The sequence below is a fragment of the Lepidothrix coronata genome, unplaced genomic scaffold (genome assembly GCF_001604755.1).
Source record: "Lepidothrix coronata isolate B3197 unplaced genomic scaffold, Lepidothrix_coronata-1.0 Scaffold220, whole genome shotgun sequence".
Lineage (NCBI taxonomy): Eukaryota > Metazoa > Chordata > Aves > Passeriformes > Pipridae > Lepidothrix > Lepidothrix coronata.
Window position 1 is genome coordinate 198058 of NW_016690400.1, and position 15945 is coordinate 214002.

Sequence of the window (15945 nt, forward strand, 5' to 3'; positions counted from 1 at the left end):
CTCATCCCATTGGAATCAGCCCAACTCTCCAGCTTGTCCAGGTCCCTCTGCAGAGCCCTCCTGCCTTCCAGCAGATCAACACGCTCCCCCAACTCGGTGTCATCTGCAAATTTGCTAATGGTACACTCAATCCCCTCATCAGATCATCAATAAAGATATTAAACAGAACTGATAAAGATATTAAACAGAACAGTATAGGGAATGTAAGGGTAGTGCTGTACAAATGCTTGAGGGTGTTATGTTTACCAGTCACCAAATGCATGCAGAGAGCATGTAGTAGGAAGCAGATCCCTCTTAGGTGGGGGTTAGTGACTGTGTGCAAGTTCTTTAGGCAAGTACAACAACAAAGTGAAAGCAGGTACCTTGGACTAGCCACATGGTAGATGGTAGAGCAGCCTGGGCTCCAGAGTTTGTTTTTTCTACCAACTTTCTGCGTTAGATTTCTCCCCTTTCATCTTTTTTCAGCTGTATCAGATGAGTAACATTTTCTGTCAGAGTCCTGAGCTCAGTAACGGAGTGTTAGTGCAATTGCAATACAAACTATGAACAGTACAGGTCCAGGCTAATTAAGATTATTATACATTGCAGATACACAAAAAGTTTAAAGAATATTTGGAATATGGGTTGTTTTCGGGTGAACATTCCCAGGGATTTAGTCCGGGTTAAAGTTGTCTACACCATTCCAGCTATGCAGATAAATACACTGGTGGTCATCAAAAACTTCTGCATTTACTCCAAGTTATACAATGTCGAAAGGGACAAGAACATTCCTTCCACTTCTACGATGTGAACAGTTTGTCTTTCTAATGCTCAGCACAGCAACTATAAGAGATTACAGAAATTGGTCAAAGATTACTCACTTTGGAAGAAATTCTCCAAAAGCATTATGTAGCCTGGCATTGAAGGCATGGTGAGGACAGTCAAGCGACAACAGTTTTGCTTGTCTCAGACAAGGTACATAATCCCATCCTCAAGTACCTTTTCTTCAGTTCCTCTGTCAGAGTCAAACTTAAGTGCTTTTATTCTGCAAGAGAACTGTACTGTTCCTTGACCGTGTGAGTTTCTATTCAGGAGCAAGATCAGGATCCAAGCCCCCAGGTCAATGCTCTCTAATAGTAGTGAATGATACCGTGCCTCCGCTTAACCAGTAGATGGCAGAACTTAAATCTCTGTTTTGCTACTGAAATTGAAATTCAATAAACATTACGGTAATTCTGTGAAGACTTATTTTAAAATAGAAAATTAAGTAAATCAGTGCTTAGACCAGAAACAAATTATAGTATATTTGTTAAAATATGCCAACCACATAATTTCCTTTAGAGGATACACAATCATCTAATTAAAGAGGAGATGCAGCAGGTCACTTAGGTCAATAACCAGAACCCATTCTGGTATTTCTGAGATGTCTTCTGAGAGATGTTACACTACGTCTTTTCAGACTTGCACTACTGTTGCACAGCAACAATTCAAAAGAGCTTAAAACAGTCGTGACTGACAATGAAATCTGAGCATGAACTCCTTTGTGAGCCGCCAAACAAATTTATTTTCCCGTACTCAGGACAAGCTGTAGGCCATAACCTGCAGGCTATCACACAGGTTCTCACACTCATTCACAGTTGGCTTCCTGGAGTGAAACACTTTTACCAAGTGCTGAATTCATTTGAATATATAAATTCATATCATGCTCTGTAGGACATACTACATTAAATGATGTACCCTTAGGTGCTGCTTAGGGGGACACAGCACTCCAGAACAAACCTCACCAGGCATTTTTATTATACTGCACAGAGCCAGGAAAAGCAGGAGGATACAGGCAGACACTTCTTTGGGATGACCTCTTCAAAGGACAAACAGCTCTGGGTCCTCTAGGCTGACAATTCCATTTTATTGCCTCCCCCTCATCTCTGTCCTAGCTCAGTTAGAGACTGATTGCAGCAATCCTGTGACTGCAGCAATCGTGTAATTGCTGCAACCTCAGTGATCAGCTGAGACTTCATGGAGGATTGCCACAGCACAGAAGTCTACTGCCATATGTTAAGGCTTTATTGGCTGTAATAAGCTGAAAGCTGCCCCTTGGGAATTCAAAGTGTTTGTAACTTCTTGATAGGATCAGAAAGAGTGAAATATGTTCAGAGACAAAAAAATGAAGTCAGATAGGAATTAAACAGACATTATATGCTCCCCGGACTTCCAGGACACTGGTGAATAATCTTACAGAACATTCTAGAAGGAATCTGAGCTTAGACTGAGCTTCTTGTAAATGGATTTCAGCATGACAGAAAGGACAAAGGACTGACACATAGTTCCTCATCTACTGTGAAATAATTTAATGAGAAATCCTAAAAGCAGGAAGTCACGAGTACTGGGATGTTCATGACTGCAGTTGTTATTCCTTTCTGAGTCCATCTTCACTGCAAGAACTGAAAGTAATTTTCTTTAACCCTGATTTAGCTCAGTGCGTGATTGCCCAAGAAAACTCTTGGACATCCTTGCAATCTGATTCTAAAACCAAGAACCCATTTCAGTAAACATCTTCCTCACAAACAATGGATCTAATGTAGTTCTCACCTTCTAACAGACTTGGGAGAGAGGCAAATCCTAAAACAAACTTTAAGTTATTGTAAACTCATCCCCACTGGGAAGAAGGACAACCTCAAATACTCATAATGTAAGTGTCAGCCTGCAATAACCTTCAGACAGCATTACCATAAACCCTTGAACAATCAGCCTGTCTTGCAATCCCCTGATGGCCTCTGTGTCCTTATACAGAACCAGCAGAGGCTGAAGCAGTTTTGCCTCTCTTTCTGTTATATAAAATCTTCCCTCCTACCCCTCAACCTCAGAGGCCTTCCCTCCCCACAGAACAGAAAATACAAACCTTGCAGATATGCAGCGATAGAAGTCAGCCCTGATGTATGGATTTCCCATTTCTGTTGCTGACTTGCGATTTCACTAACCTTTGCTTTTTTGCCCAGGAGACTTTAAGTTAATCAGATTTATCAGGTTAATCAACAATTTCTTTGGTATGTAAGTATGAAGAATGTTATTCATGATTCAAAACTTAGTGACAGATGTGGGCCTTGGTTCTGTTAGAAAAAACAACAACAAAAATATCACAATCCTTTTTTTTTTTAAAGGAAGTGACCCAAAGAGTTATTATAGGACTTTATATCACAAAGAGGAACACAGTTGAAATGCTTTTATTACTATTAATTAAAAATATACAAAAATAAAAAAATCTATCCAATAATGAAATATCTGCAGTTCTAAGGAAAGCACTAAGAGGTTTTAGAAATTCTTTGGTTTTTCAGACCATCAGAGTCATCTACTATCTTGGGGTGTCCTGTAGAAAATATGGGCCTTCACTTTCAACAGCCAAACTACACACATGACTTTGTTCTACCAAACTCAATCTTGTGAGCCTCTCTGGCCAAAGATATGAAAAGAATATTATTAATGAATGTCCAGTTCCATGTTAATCATGTGTTAAAGCAAATCCTATGTTCTAAAAACTAATTCAATTCTAAAAGGAGAATTAAAAAAAGTGCATTTGAATTAGAGCATTTGTGCTGAACAGAAAACAGGTCAACCTGGAAAAGATTTTGAACAATAACTCAAAAGTACTGTATGTTGTAGATTACAGGCCATTTAGAGGTATCAAGACAGAGAATAGCAGGTTTAACTACAAGGGGCCCCAGAAGTCTTAACTGTTACAGTAAAATCAGTAGCAGATGTGCCAAAGCCAGGATTCAGTATTTAGTTAAAAAAAAAAAAAAATCTACACAACCTATCTTGTTGTCCAGACCATGGGGTCTTTACCACTGATTTCTCCTGGTCTGCCAGTTCCAGCTAGACAGTGTGTGTTGGCAGGAGGATCTGCCAGCAGAGGTTGGTGTGCGGGAATGCAACCCACAAACAACCAGAAGAGACATTGTGGGCATTTTCTGTGTTTCATCCTTCTTTCCAAGTGGAGCTCAGTACTTCCATTTTCACTCTTTGCACCAGTTTGCTCACCTGAGACTTGCTCCTCTGCAGCAAAGCCAGCAATCAACTCAGTTTGCTCTTAGCCTAAGTTTTCTTCAGGTAAAAACCAAAGCATTACTGGTGTTTTCCTTAACTCTCATTGGTTAGCATGTCCCCTAGCCACTGCTTTCCAAGAGCTTCCCCAGACTTGTAAGACATTTACATTCCTTCCATGCAACTTCCCTTTACTATGTATGCAATTATTTTCCTAGAATTACATGGGTTTTAGTTTACTTTGTTGCTAAGGAAACTTTCCTGTTTGACCACCCAGGAGCCACTCCAGCAGTCACACTTGCACCACGTGAGCTGGGACTAAGGTCCTTTTGCAGTGGCTGGCTCCAGTGAGCCCATGGGTGCCCCACTTGACTCCCTACACACCCTACTCTTACACAATCAGACCAGGTTTCCTCACCAGATTGACCCCAGGTTTTCCACACCAGAAGCCTCTGGATTCTTAAAATACTTTAATTATAGTGCAGCAACAAAATAACAACTCAAGCTGGGTGCTTTCTAGGAGAGACACTGAGCAAAGCAAACCCTGGGTTTACCTGCACAGTTTAAAAATCTGTGTGAAAGTCTGGGGTCTTCAGCTGACTCATCAGCTCCTGCTGTGTCTCTCAGTGTCTGGTCACTTGTCTGGCCCACAGGTCCCTGTGTCCTTTGTTATGCAAAGGGTCAGGCACCACCTGAACCTGCAGCTGGCACTGCAGCTGCACATCCAGCTACTTGCACTGAATGTACTCAACATTATTCAGGCCCAAACTGTACATCATTCTACTGGGGACACACTGGACACTGATGAACACTCCACAGCACTCGACCGTGGGGGTGATGTAAATTAGGTTCTCTAGGAATGTCCTGTACTCTGACATTGTTCTTCAGTATTGACGTCACGATATTGATCTTGACCAGTTTGTAAGTAAAAAGCTGGTTTTGCCAACAGCCAGGCCAGTGAGCTCTCCCCCAGCCCCAAGAAGCAACGTCAGGTCCCCCTCCTATTGCACTGATGCAAGGATGAGGATGCAGTCCTGTGTGTCAGGCAGTGTCCTGAGCAACACCTGTTGTCTTTCAGGCCCAGGCCATATGAAGAGTGGCTGAGGTCACTTGGTCTGTTCAGCCTGGAGAAGATTGAGGGGAGACCTCATCACAGTCTACAGCTTTGTTGTGAGAGGAAGAGGAGAGGCAGACACCGATCTCTTCTCTGGTGACCAGTGACAGGACCTGAGGAAATGGCCTGAAGTTGTGCCAAGGGAGGTTTAGGTTGGATATTAGAAAGAGGTTCTTCACCCAGAGGGTGGTTGGGTGCTGGAACAGGCTCCCCAGGGAAGTGGTCACAGCACCAAGCCTGACAGAGTTCAAGGAGCATTTGGACAATGATCTCGGGCAATGACTCCTGGGAACAGTCTTGTGCAGGGCCAGGACACAATGACCCTTGTCAGTCCCTTCCAGCTCAGCATACTCTGTGACTCTCTGACCCCTGGACTCTGAAGCCAGAGCAAGCTCACGGGCTCCGAGTACGTGGCACCTCCTGCACACCGCAGCCCGCACACGGAACAGCACACGGAACAGCACAGCCCGCGCCCCGCAGCCCACCTTACAGCGCCCGTCCCCGAGGTGGCTCTGCCCGCAGCAGATCTGACCTTGACCTCGGTGCCACCCCCCTGCCCACCCTGCCCTCTGCACTGACAGCTCTTCCTCTCTTCCTCCCACATACAGGGAGGGGCGCCGGTCGAGGAAGGCAGCGGCCCGCTGAGGGGCGAGCCGGGGCCAGGGCTGCGGGCAGGAAGGGGAAGCCCTCCCGCTCCGCGCCCCCGCCGTCCGTCCGGCTGGCTGGCTGGCTGGCTGGCTGGCTGGCTGCCCTCCCTCGCTTCCCCCCTCCCGCTCCGGCGGCTGGCGGCCATCCCGCCGCGGCTCGGGCCTTGGGGGGCGGGGCGGGGCCCGCACGCCACCGCCCCTTCCCTGCCTGCGCCCGGCGGCCCCTGACGGCGAGCGGCGGCGGTCTGGTGCTCCTCGCTCCCGGTGAGTGCGGGCCCGGCCGCCCCGCTGCGCTCCCGCCCGGTGCCAGCGCCTCGGGCGCCTGGGAGCCGCGTCCCCGGCACCCCATTGCCCGGCGGTCCCGGAGAGAGGTGGCGAGGAGGGGGCGCCCCTCGGGGCAGAGCGGGGTCGGGTGCGGGGCCGGGTGCGGGCCCGGGCGGAGGGCGGGGACCGGCGGCTGGCAGGGCCCGGCGGCTCCCGCGGCGGGCGCTGGAAAGGGTCGCTGTGTTCTGCGGGGGGAAGGCGGAGCGGCCCCTGAGGCACCATCTCGGAGAGGCGGCAGCAGCAGCTGTGTGGGCCCCCGCGGCTCCGGGCCCCGGCCGGCAGAAGTCGGGTCCCTCCAACGCCCGGCTTTGGGCCGGCTGACACAGGTACCGGGATCGGCTTTGGCAGAGCGGGAAGCGAGGAGTAGATGTAGCTGGATGAGATGAGCGGGCGTGGAAGAGAAGTTGTGCTGCTCTGCCCTCATCTGAGTGGATTTTCCTGCTGGAACAACTCGAACCTTGTCTGTTGGTATTTCAGTAGTATCTAAGTAGTAGAGGATAGTGCATAGCGTACATAGAAGGCACACAGCAACCCCGCTATGTTGCAAAAACCCCAATAGATCTGCAACGTAAGTGAGACAGGGAAGGGATGGAAGAAACTTATTGGAAAGTGAAGCCTAGAAAGTGTCAGGTTTTAAGTATTTTAGGAGGCAAAATCGTCTGTTTTGGTACAGATTCATGGTACAGACAGCAGGTGCAGGTGCTCCATAACAGCTATGGAGGTTGTAGCCCAGATTGCAGCTATTTGCCTTCTAGTCTAACCTGACTGAGGACTGTGGCTGTGGAGATGCCTCGTTTCAGAGTCGGGATCAGGTGTATGTTTGGATTAGTCCCGTGTATCTTTCACCACATTGCCATGTTTCATAACACCACCATGGTTCCGTTTTATTTTTTAACTGAAGGTTGTACTTTGCTATTTAGTTTCCACCCCTAAAGCTAGTGTAGGTGGGGGGGGGGAGGAGGAAGACGGAGTGGTCTGGACTTCGATATTCTTTAGTATCAGCAGGAAACTTGGTCTAAAACAGAGGATTCTCTCTCCAAACAATTGGAATTGAATTAATATCTCTGAGCACTCAGTGCTGTTGCTATTGTTCAGACTAGCTCTATCAATCCACAATACCTAAGTAAAGGAAGACCACCACAGAGAAATATTAACACTGGAATGTTTATTTAGTATTGCTTTGCTTAAAAGTGATTGTGCTCCATCAGAATGTCCTAATAAACTTCTGGGGATTGTTACTGCTTCAAAGAAAGTAAGAGGAATGTAATGGACACAGAGTGGGAAATGCAGCTGATTCTTGTGCCCTCCAGGATCTGTATGGTGTGTGAGGAATTATTTGAAAAATTATCAATACTTTACTTATCTTGAATCTTGTAAGACAGAGGAAATGCCTGAAGAAGCCAGAAATATACGTATGTATGAAGAAGTCTGATCATTAAGCTGTGCTTTGCAGACTATATCATGCAGACTACTGCTGAACTGAAAAAACTGTAGGGCTTTCAAGCTGCATTTTTTTGTCATATCACATTTGTAATTTAGCATCTTTTTTTCTCTCTGGTTCCTTTTGGCCCGAGGATGATACACTCCAACTTTGATATTATTCAATGAAGTTTTTATACTAATGGTGGAAGAGCTGAAACAATAAGTGTAGAAAATTAGAGAAGAAACCATATTTGAACAGTAAGAAGTGCAGCAAATCGCTTTCACTAAGTGTTTTCCAACGTAGACTGTCACAGTAGGATTTTACCATTTAAGAGCTGGAAATTTTCTCCCTCCTTGCAGTAACAATCCACTTAAACTAACTGGGAAGATATGGTTTGAAGAGTGGTTCCTTTCCATCTTTTTAAATACAGAGGAGGCAGAGAGTCTGCTCCATTTGTGTGAAAAGGAGGTAAGATTTTTTCAGGGTTCTTGCCTTCAGTCCTGCCTTAGGGATTGGTTAGTTCAAAAGATTTTCTCTATGTATTTGGTGCTTCCTTGGAGGAATTGGGACATCCCACATTTATAGGGTCAGGACTTGTGAAAGGGGGTGTTTAGTTTTCGTTGTTTGGGGTTTTTTTCCCCTCTATCTTTTTTGTGTGAAAACTGCTCCACAAAAGGTTGAATTAAGAGTGTTTTTTGGAAACTTAATTTGCCTCCTCATGGAGCCTGGCCAGTAAACCCTGCTAACAGCTACTTTGAATTTATGAAATTGTATCAGATACACGCTTGCTTGGCTTACAGACTGAAGCCATTGGTGTTTGAAAGCTGAATTCGTCTAGTGTGAATAGTTCAATAGCTACTGAGATTGAAAGCTACAGTTTTTGGTGTGAGAAAATTATCTGTATTTCCAGACCACAAATTCACGATTTGTCTTGAAATGGTGTGAAAAGTTAGGACTTCTTCCCTACAATGTCATACCATTTCATACATCCCCTCACCAGTTCTTTATTCTGAAAAGACTCCTTCTACCTGCATATCTCTGATAGTTTTGAAACAGTTCAGATGGCAAGCTACAGAAAAAGGAGTTTTAAAGGTGCAGGGACAGTAGTTCACAGAGCTGGTGTAATGGTAATGGCATGAGTAGAGAGCTGATTCATAATACTTGCCTTTTGTTTCCCCTTCTCAGGCACCTCTGCAGTGTTTCTTCACCCTTCACATGAGTCTTTTGAAACTAACAGACCAATACTGAGATGTCTTTTAATCTGCCTGCTGAAATTGAACCCAAATTTCAGAGCAAACCTTTGTACACAGTTATAGCACTCTCTGTATTCCAGATTTCTTGCAGTTGCTTCCATGCTGTTTCTGTTGTTTGTTGGTTGGTTTTTTTTTAACTAAAACTGAAAGCTAGTTCTTTGTTAAAACTAGTCCAAGCTGCATATTTGTTAATGAACAGTCTGAGTTTACTAACATAGGGTAAAAGAGGAGCAAGTTTGTACAGAGATAGGAAGTAGGTTAAAGTTCAAAGTTACCCTTTCAGGAGGAGGGAAAAAACCTTCAAGGCTTCATTTTTCGATGTTGGTAGTCTCCAGATAGGGCTCCCTGTATTCTCAGGCATATCACTGCTCATTTTTCTGCAGCAAAAAGGAAAATTAATCTCTGCTTTTTAACTGGGACACTCAGTGGTGAGTCTGCTGTCGCAGCACCCCCTTAACACTTACACCTCCTTAATTATGATCTGGATTTTGTTAAGACTAGATTGCATTCCAGAGGCTGTTGAGGATACTAGACATGTGTGCTTACCTAGGTTACCAAAAGCATGGTGAGATCTATAGAAGTGTTTTGACTGTCCCTCTAAGCCATAAGTGCACAATAACTGCTAAAGTGAGGGAGGAGGTAGCGATTGGCTTTCTGGAGGGATGACTTGCATGAGTTTAATATCTACATCTTGGAACTGGGCATGCATCTAAACTTCCAGCTTGCTTGGAACTGGAGTTACTTTAAGACCTAAAGGTTTGATTTTACAAGCTTGATCTCTGAATTGAATTTTCAGTCCCTACATGTGCAATATAGCACTGCTAGCAAAGTGAAATTGTCAAAGTGCTTATGACAACCTGTGAAATACATGAATTACAGGAATATGCAATTAGTAAGTAACCTGTCCGGTGCATTGGAAGTGTTGCACATTATCGCTCTGAATAAATAAGTATTTCAGCATTGCAGTTTTGGCTATCAGCAGAAAGAAGTAAAGTCTGCAGCCCTGTTTCTTCAGTGTGAGTGACTGAGTTCCTCTTGAGCATTAGAGTTGAAATGGGCTCCCTGAAACTTTGCCTAGATATTGTTTAAAAAAACCTCCTTTATGTATTACTGCATTTTCTTCCAGTGTGGAATAATGGTGTAGTTTATACTAGCAGAACAGCTGCTCAGTCACCAAATTGTTAAAGGACTTCTTTTTAAGGATCTACATGTAATGATCTACATGTAATGAAGAAACACAAAGATTCTTTCTCCGATCTCTGTTAGCACCGAAATCTCATCCCTGACTGTTGACAGCAATACAACAGTGTATATTTTTTGCATAGTGGCCTCACCTGTCACAGGTAGAGTAAGTGTTAAACAGTAAGAGCTTCTCTGAATCACAAGAAACCTGTGTTTATTGCAACGGTAGTTGCACTCATCTGTTCTTTGCACATCCAGAAGTAATTATAGCATTTTATGATTTTATAAAACAAGACTCTACCTGTTCTAGTAGTGGTGTTGAAGTCTATGTGTGGGTTTAGGGTTTTCGTGGCTTTTTGGTGGTGTTTTTTTCCATTTTTTGGTGGGTGGGGGTTTTTGTTGTGTTGTCTTTGTCCATCAGTACATTGGTCCGTCGGTACATTTCCCCTGGGTAACAGAAGCATTTTTCTTAGGCAACTTGGATATTTAAACTAAAAATATTTTCTACAAATATACAAATGTATTTATTAGGGTTTTTTTCCCAAACTGAACTGAATTATGGATGGATTTACTTACCAAAATTTTATTCCTGCAGACATCTGAGTAGTACTGGAGAGGTTGCCTTTCCATATCAAAAATGCAGACTTCTGTCAACGTGCTTAACCTGTGTATTTTCCTTCCTTGGTTTTCAGGGAAGGTAGGCATACACAGACCATGCTGCAATTCCAATAGAACAGAAGTTCCTACATGCCAGACCTGCTAGATCTTTGTTCATGGCTAAACCATTTGTAACCTCTGTAAACTGGAAGTAGTCATCAGTCATTATTTTTAATGAAGGCCCATTGCTGAGTAGAATGTGAAACCATGAGAAGTTTTAGAGGCTCAGGGGAACTGAGCAATAGCCCTTAATTTGACAAGTGCTGTTCAGATATATGTAACTGCTAGTAGTGTCACGAAGTGCATGCTCAATATTGTGATGATGAATTTACAGCTCAGTAACCCACTGCTCTGCTGCAGCTTCCTTTAGATTTTCTTAGTTACCTTTTACTTTTTGCTTTTTAGAGGTGCTTGTTGCGTACTTGGCAGCTAAGTGCAGATACGTATGCATACATACACACAATGAGTGGACAAAACTAAAGGAAACAACTTGAGGGAGTAGGAATGATAGTTGCAATGGTAAGATTGCAGCTAGTGGTAAGATCAGATTCAGGATGAGTGGAAAATGTTCCATATGTCCTCTGCCTTATCACCAGGCAGTCCTACCAGCTCACCTTTTGTTTTCCCAGTTTTCAATTGGAAGCTTCAGCACAGAAACATCATATTTTGTCATATTTCTTCCCAAGTTTCCTGCAAGTACCAGCAAGTCTGAGCCTTCCCCTTTTTCTTGATGACTGATAAAATACCATCTTTTCTTTGGCTGAGTGTAACTTTTTTAGCATTTCTAGTGTCTGGTAGAGTGTTCAAATTAAACTGCTTCTTTGCTGAGTGTGCGCTTCCCAGTAGTGGTCAAGAATTTACTCACATTTCAGGAAAAAGAGCATTGACTACTTGAAATCTGTTTTAGTTAAGCTATTAGGAGTTTAGTTTTATGAAGAAGTGTTTAAAATTAACCTCTTCCTGTTAATAATGTGGGCACCCTCTCATAATTTGAAAGACAGCAACTAAGAAACCAAAGATGGAATAGAAAAGGCAGTTGAACATGTTACCTTTCCCCAAGTGTGATAAATAGAAACCCAGAGTCGGGTGATTTCCAATTAGAATTTATTATATGATAAAAGCAAATTCAGCGGTGGGTGATCAGGCAGGGGTTTCAACAACTCCCAACTCCTGTCACACCCAAAGAAGACAGTTCTTCTACATTTATTTCCAGCTAATTCATGAATATTCATTATACATAAGCAAAAACATTACACATTGTTAAGTCAGACATTCAACAGATATTTTTCTTAAACAAGAATATTATCTATAAGCATCCATAATATATTGTCAAGTCAGACATTCAGCAGATGTTTGCTTGTTATCTATACAAAGTTATAAATTTTTAAGAAAGGTGCTATTATCCAGCTAAACGAAACTCTTTCACTATAAATCTTACACAAGATAAAAGGGAGGTAACTTGTTGTATGTCTTTATAGGGGCCCAATTAAGTTTTATGATTTGTTTTTCTTTTCTCTCTCCAGGTCATATTGACCTTACACTGTTTTTCTTTTAATTAGCCCGAATCATTTTCTCAGTTTATCACACCAAGTGAGATTAATATGTCTGTACTAAAATGCTGGATAACTGTGCCTGTTCTGTTCCTCCTTTATGGCCTGAAGCTTGAAGAAAGTCATCTCATCTAGAATCTTTTTCTTTCCTTTTTTACTTTGTGCGGGTCAAACAAAATAAATCCATGTCCTTAGTTTGTCCTCAGGAACTTATGTAATAAATGTGATTATTTCTAATCGGGAGTCTTTTGTAAACATTTGTGTCATGTACTACAGAAAGAGAATGATTTACTGTCAGCATGTATTTTAGCAGGAAAGTACTCTGTGTGCTACAGTTTTCTCTTTTTATGGGTAGCGAGAGATAAGTAGGGTGCTCTAATATCCCTAAAAAAACCCCAAACCAGTATTGTTGCTGGTATTGATCTGGCTACAACAAAGGAATGTAAGAGCAGTTATGTTTTTTAAAAATAATCTTTTTTTTTTTTGTGGTGTGAAAGAGATAGTTTCTTTTAGCCTGGTTAACTGTATTAAGTTTCAGCTTCAACTCTAAAGAGAGTAGAATAGTATGTTGAAGTGATGTCTAGAACGGTTTTCAGATTTTTTTCTGGGGTATAGTGAGAGGCTAAACAGCAAATTTTTTCCTTCTACAGTCTTTGTGAGATAATTTGTGCAAGTGGAAAATGACAGGATATATAAGCATGCTTTCTCAATTCCATTAATTTCAGTAAAATTTCATTTGTTATCATTGATCCAAGTCACACAACTGCTTTTAAAAGGGTCTGAAGTAGAGTTTAGGGGCCACAGTCAATCAAGAATGTGCTTTAAACTGAACCAAGTCCTTTTCCAATCAATGTTGTTATGATTTGACTAGTACTGTGTTTATATTGGACACTCAGAGAAGTTACAGCAGCTGAAGGTTTGAAATCAGCACATGAAACATATGCTTAAGTCTCCTGTGAGTGTTCTTTTTTTTAAAAAAATAAAAAGTCTTAGTTACATACTTTAATCTTTTTTGTGGAGATCCACATGAGACTTCAATATGCTTTGAATGTACTTGATTTAGTTAAGTATCAAGAGAAGACAAGGAAAGAGAATGGACAAACACCTTTTTCCTTCTGTCCCCTTGGGCTTGTGCATGTTTATTATGTCATGATCATCATGGTCTTCAGGACAATAGAGATTCCCACAGACAGTTCAGCCAACCATTTTTGCACTGATCTTTTGGTGCTAGTAAATATCTGAACTCTCGTGGTAAAAGCTGAGTTTGCTGGCTCACTCAATGAAGTGAGGAATGTTTTGCATACAGATTTTGTTAGTGCAAAAGCTTTATTAGAGTATTGCAATGTAAAACTCGTGTTTCCAGAGAAATTTGAAGGTCGTGACCTCATTGAAATAAATTTGCTTCTCCCGATGTTCATGGTTAGAATCTTTCTGCAGTGTTGCTTCTCTGGGGGAGAGAGAATTGGAACTGGTAGAGAGGAAAGCCAGAAATCAGACTGACTGATGATCAGACAGAGCGATGAGCTGATATACAATCTGGATGAATTGAGAAATACTCTGACAAGAGATGGAGCTGGGTAGCACAGTGATAAGCTATTGCGTTGAGGTAACAAGGTGAGTGAAACCCAATATTGATAGTTAGGGAGTACAGATTTAAGGATGATCAGCATTAGTATGAGCCGAATTGTGGGTATTATTAGGCACGGCAAGGGCTAAAATAAAGGTTGTTTGTCTGGTGCACTTTATAGAAGTGCTTTAACCTCTGAGAAGGTTTCAGCAATGAGATGCTCCTTTTTTTTTTTTTCCCAGTTGAACCATTTTCATAGGTTCAGTCAGCTGAAACCACTGGAGTCCTGGGGCTATGTCAAGAATTGTACAAACACTAAAGAACATCTGTCTGGATAACTGGAGAGGGGAAACTCCTTGGGCTAGAGTAGCTACTGTTTTCCAAGGCCAGGATGAGCACTATTTGTGTGGGTGGGTGTTATCATTAGAAACTTCTTAAGAGGAATTCTGCCTTCCTGAGGGCCACTATTCCACATTTTCAGGTTCACATAATCCACAATTTCAGATGTGACCTCTGCTCAAGCAGTTTTAAGGTTGTTGGGCAGAAGTTCAAGTGCTTGTTTTGGTATGTCTGACCAGGTCATGTGCACTGTGGTCATGCACTGGCCATGGCCAACACGTGTGACCCTGTGTACTGCACCAGTCCCAGGCAGACAGATGTCTTCTCCTCTGTGTGCTAGCCTGTTTGCATGTTTACATTTTGATGCCTGCAAAATAAATATTCTGTGCTGCAATCACAAGTTAATCTGTATCAAGTTAATCAAAAAGTTAATCTGTATCTGTCACAATGATTGGTTTAAAAATTTTTGTATCCTTAGTATGCAGAGTCTTGCTCCTTGGCGTCTTTTTTGGCAGATGACCAGCTTGAGTTCAGTGCTGTGGCCACTTGGTTTACAATTTACTGTGTGGAAGTAGTAGTTGGTGTGACTGAGGCTTCTCTGGCTCTGTGAAATTTGCTACAGCAATGCTGCTAGTTGGTATTTTTCTAGAGACTTTACCTCTTTCTAGGTATTTCTGAATGGCTTCCAGGCTTGTAATAGAGTTGTTCATATCAGTGGGACCAGGAAGGTGAAAAGAACATGTGATCGTGCTTTGGTCAGCCCACAGTTTGGCTTCTTTGTGTAATTCAGTTGATGAGAGGAGGTTTATACTGTGGTACTTCATACTGTGAACTAAAAGAGCTCTGTTCAGGGGAGAGGGTGATATCTGGTAAAGAAATGTTTACATGCAGATAATGCGTCGTAACATTTTGATTTGCTCAGACATGGACTTGGATGGGAAATGTTAGAGCTGCAATTTACACTTGGATGAGAATATGTGAACTGAGTACAGTGGACTCATTGTGGTCATATCAAAGTAATGATCTGCTGGTTTATCTGTTAGGGGATATTTGAATGTTTCCTATCTTCAGCTGCTCTTAGACTTTCCCATAAGAAGTGAATATGCATTAGTTAATGTTCTCAACTTGGAGGCAAAAAAGTAAAGCTCATCAGGAGCGTAACTGGCAAGGAAAGGAAGGAAGAAGTTAATTTTGATCATGCTCAATCATAGAAGCACAGTTTTCTTAGAGGAACAGCTGAGTGGTCCATGCTATTTAAAGATCATGACATCTAAAACTTGATGGGCTTGTGTGCGGGATGAGTATCTGCAGAGCTGGGAGGAGGAATCTTGGAAAATAATTTGTGGATGGGAACGTGTGAGGTGATACATTTGAGAGGGTGTATGTTTGCAGTCTATTTATTTGCCAGCCTTTCAACTTCCCTGGCCATTCAGCTTTTTATCTAGAAATATCCATCACTTTTCCTTTCTTTTATAGTATCTTGCTGCTTTACACCCTGGACCTTTCTTTGTAATCATTTTTGCCATCTCTCCTTGGTTGTTGTGTTCAAAGTATATGAATTTCTAATTTAAAAAATAGTGGAATAATTTAAAAATCCCCCAGAAATATATTCCATATAGTAGTGTTTCCTGAACAGTCAATGAAACTGGCTGGTGAGATAAATTAATTCATTCTTTGACCTTGCTTTATCTGCTTGTGCATCTTTTTTGCACCAGTCTCCAAAGCCTGTCAGAGGATGTGTCTCTCATGCCTTGTTGTATTTGGGTTTTTTTTGTTGTTGTTTGGTTGGTTTTTTTTAAACTGAGGCAAGGGAAGATAATGTTACTTGAATGAAGACAGAAACAGTGCTGTGGAAAAACATCAACAGATCTG

The 15945-nt window shown here is 42.3% G+C and overlaps 1 protein-coding gene across 2 annotated transcripts in view; it reads left to right on the forward strand.

Moving 5' to 3' along the window:
- The first annotated feature begins 5954 nt into the window (after nucleotides 1-5954).
- Nucleotides 5955-15945, forward strand: part of ACO1 (aconitase 1) — a 37102-nt gene continuing 27111 nt past the window's right edge. The window contains exon 1 of one of the 2 annotated variants that reach the window (XM_017833769.1): nucleotides 5955-6042. The gene's annotated coding sequence lies outside the window, so the exon portion shown is untranslated. Of the gene's footprint in view, nucleotides 6043-6310; nucleotides 6429-15945 lie in introns of those variants that run through there. The other variant, XM_017833770.1, reaches the window with a different exon arrangement.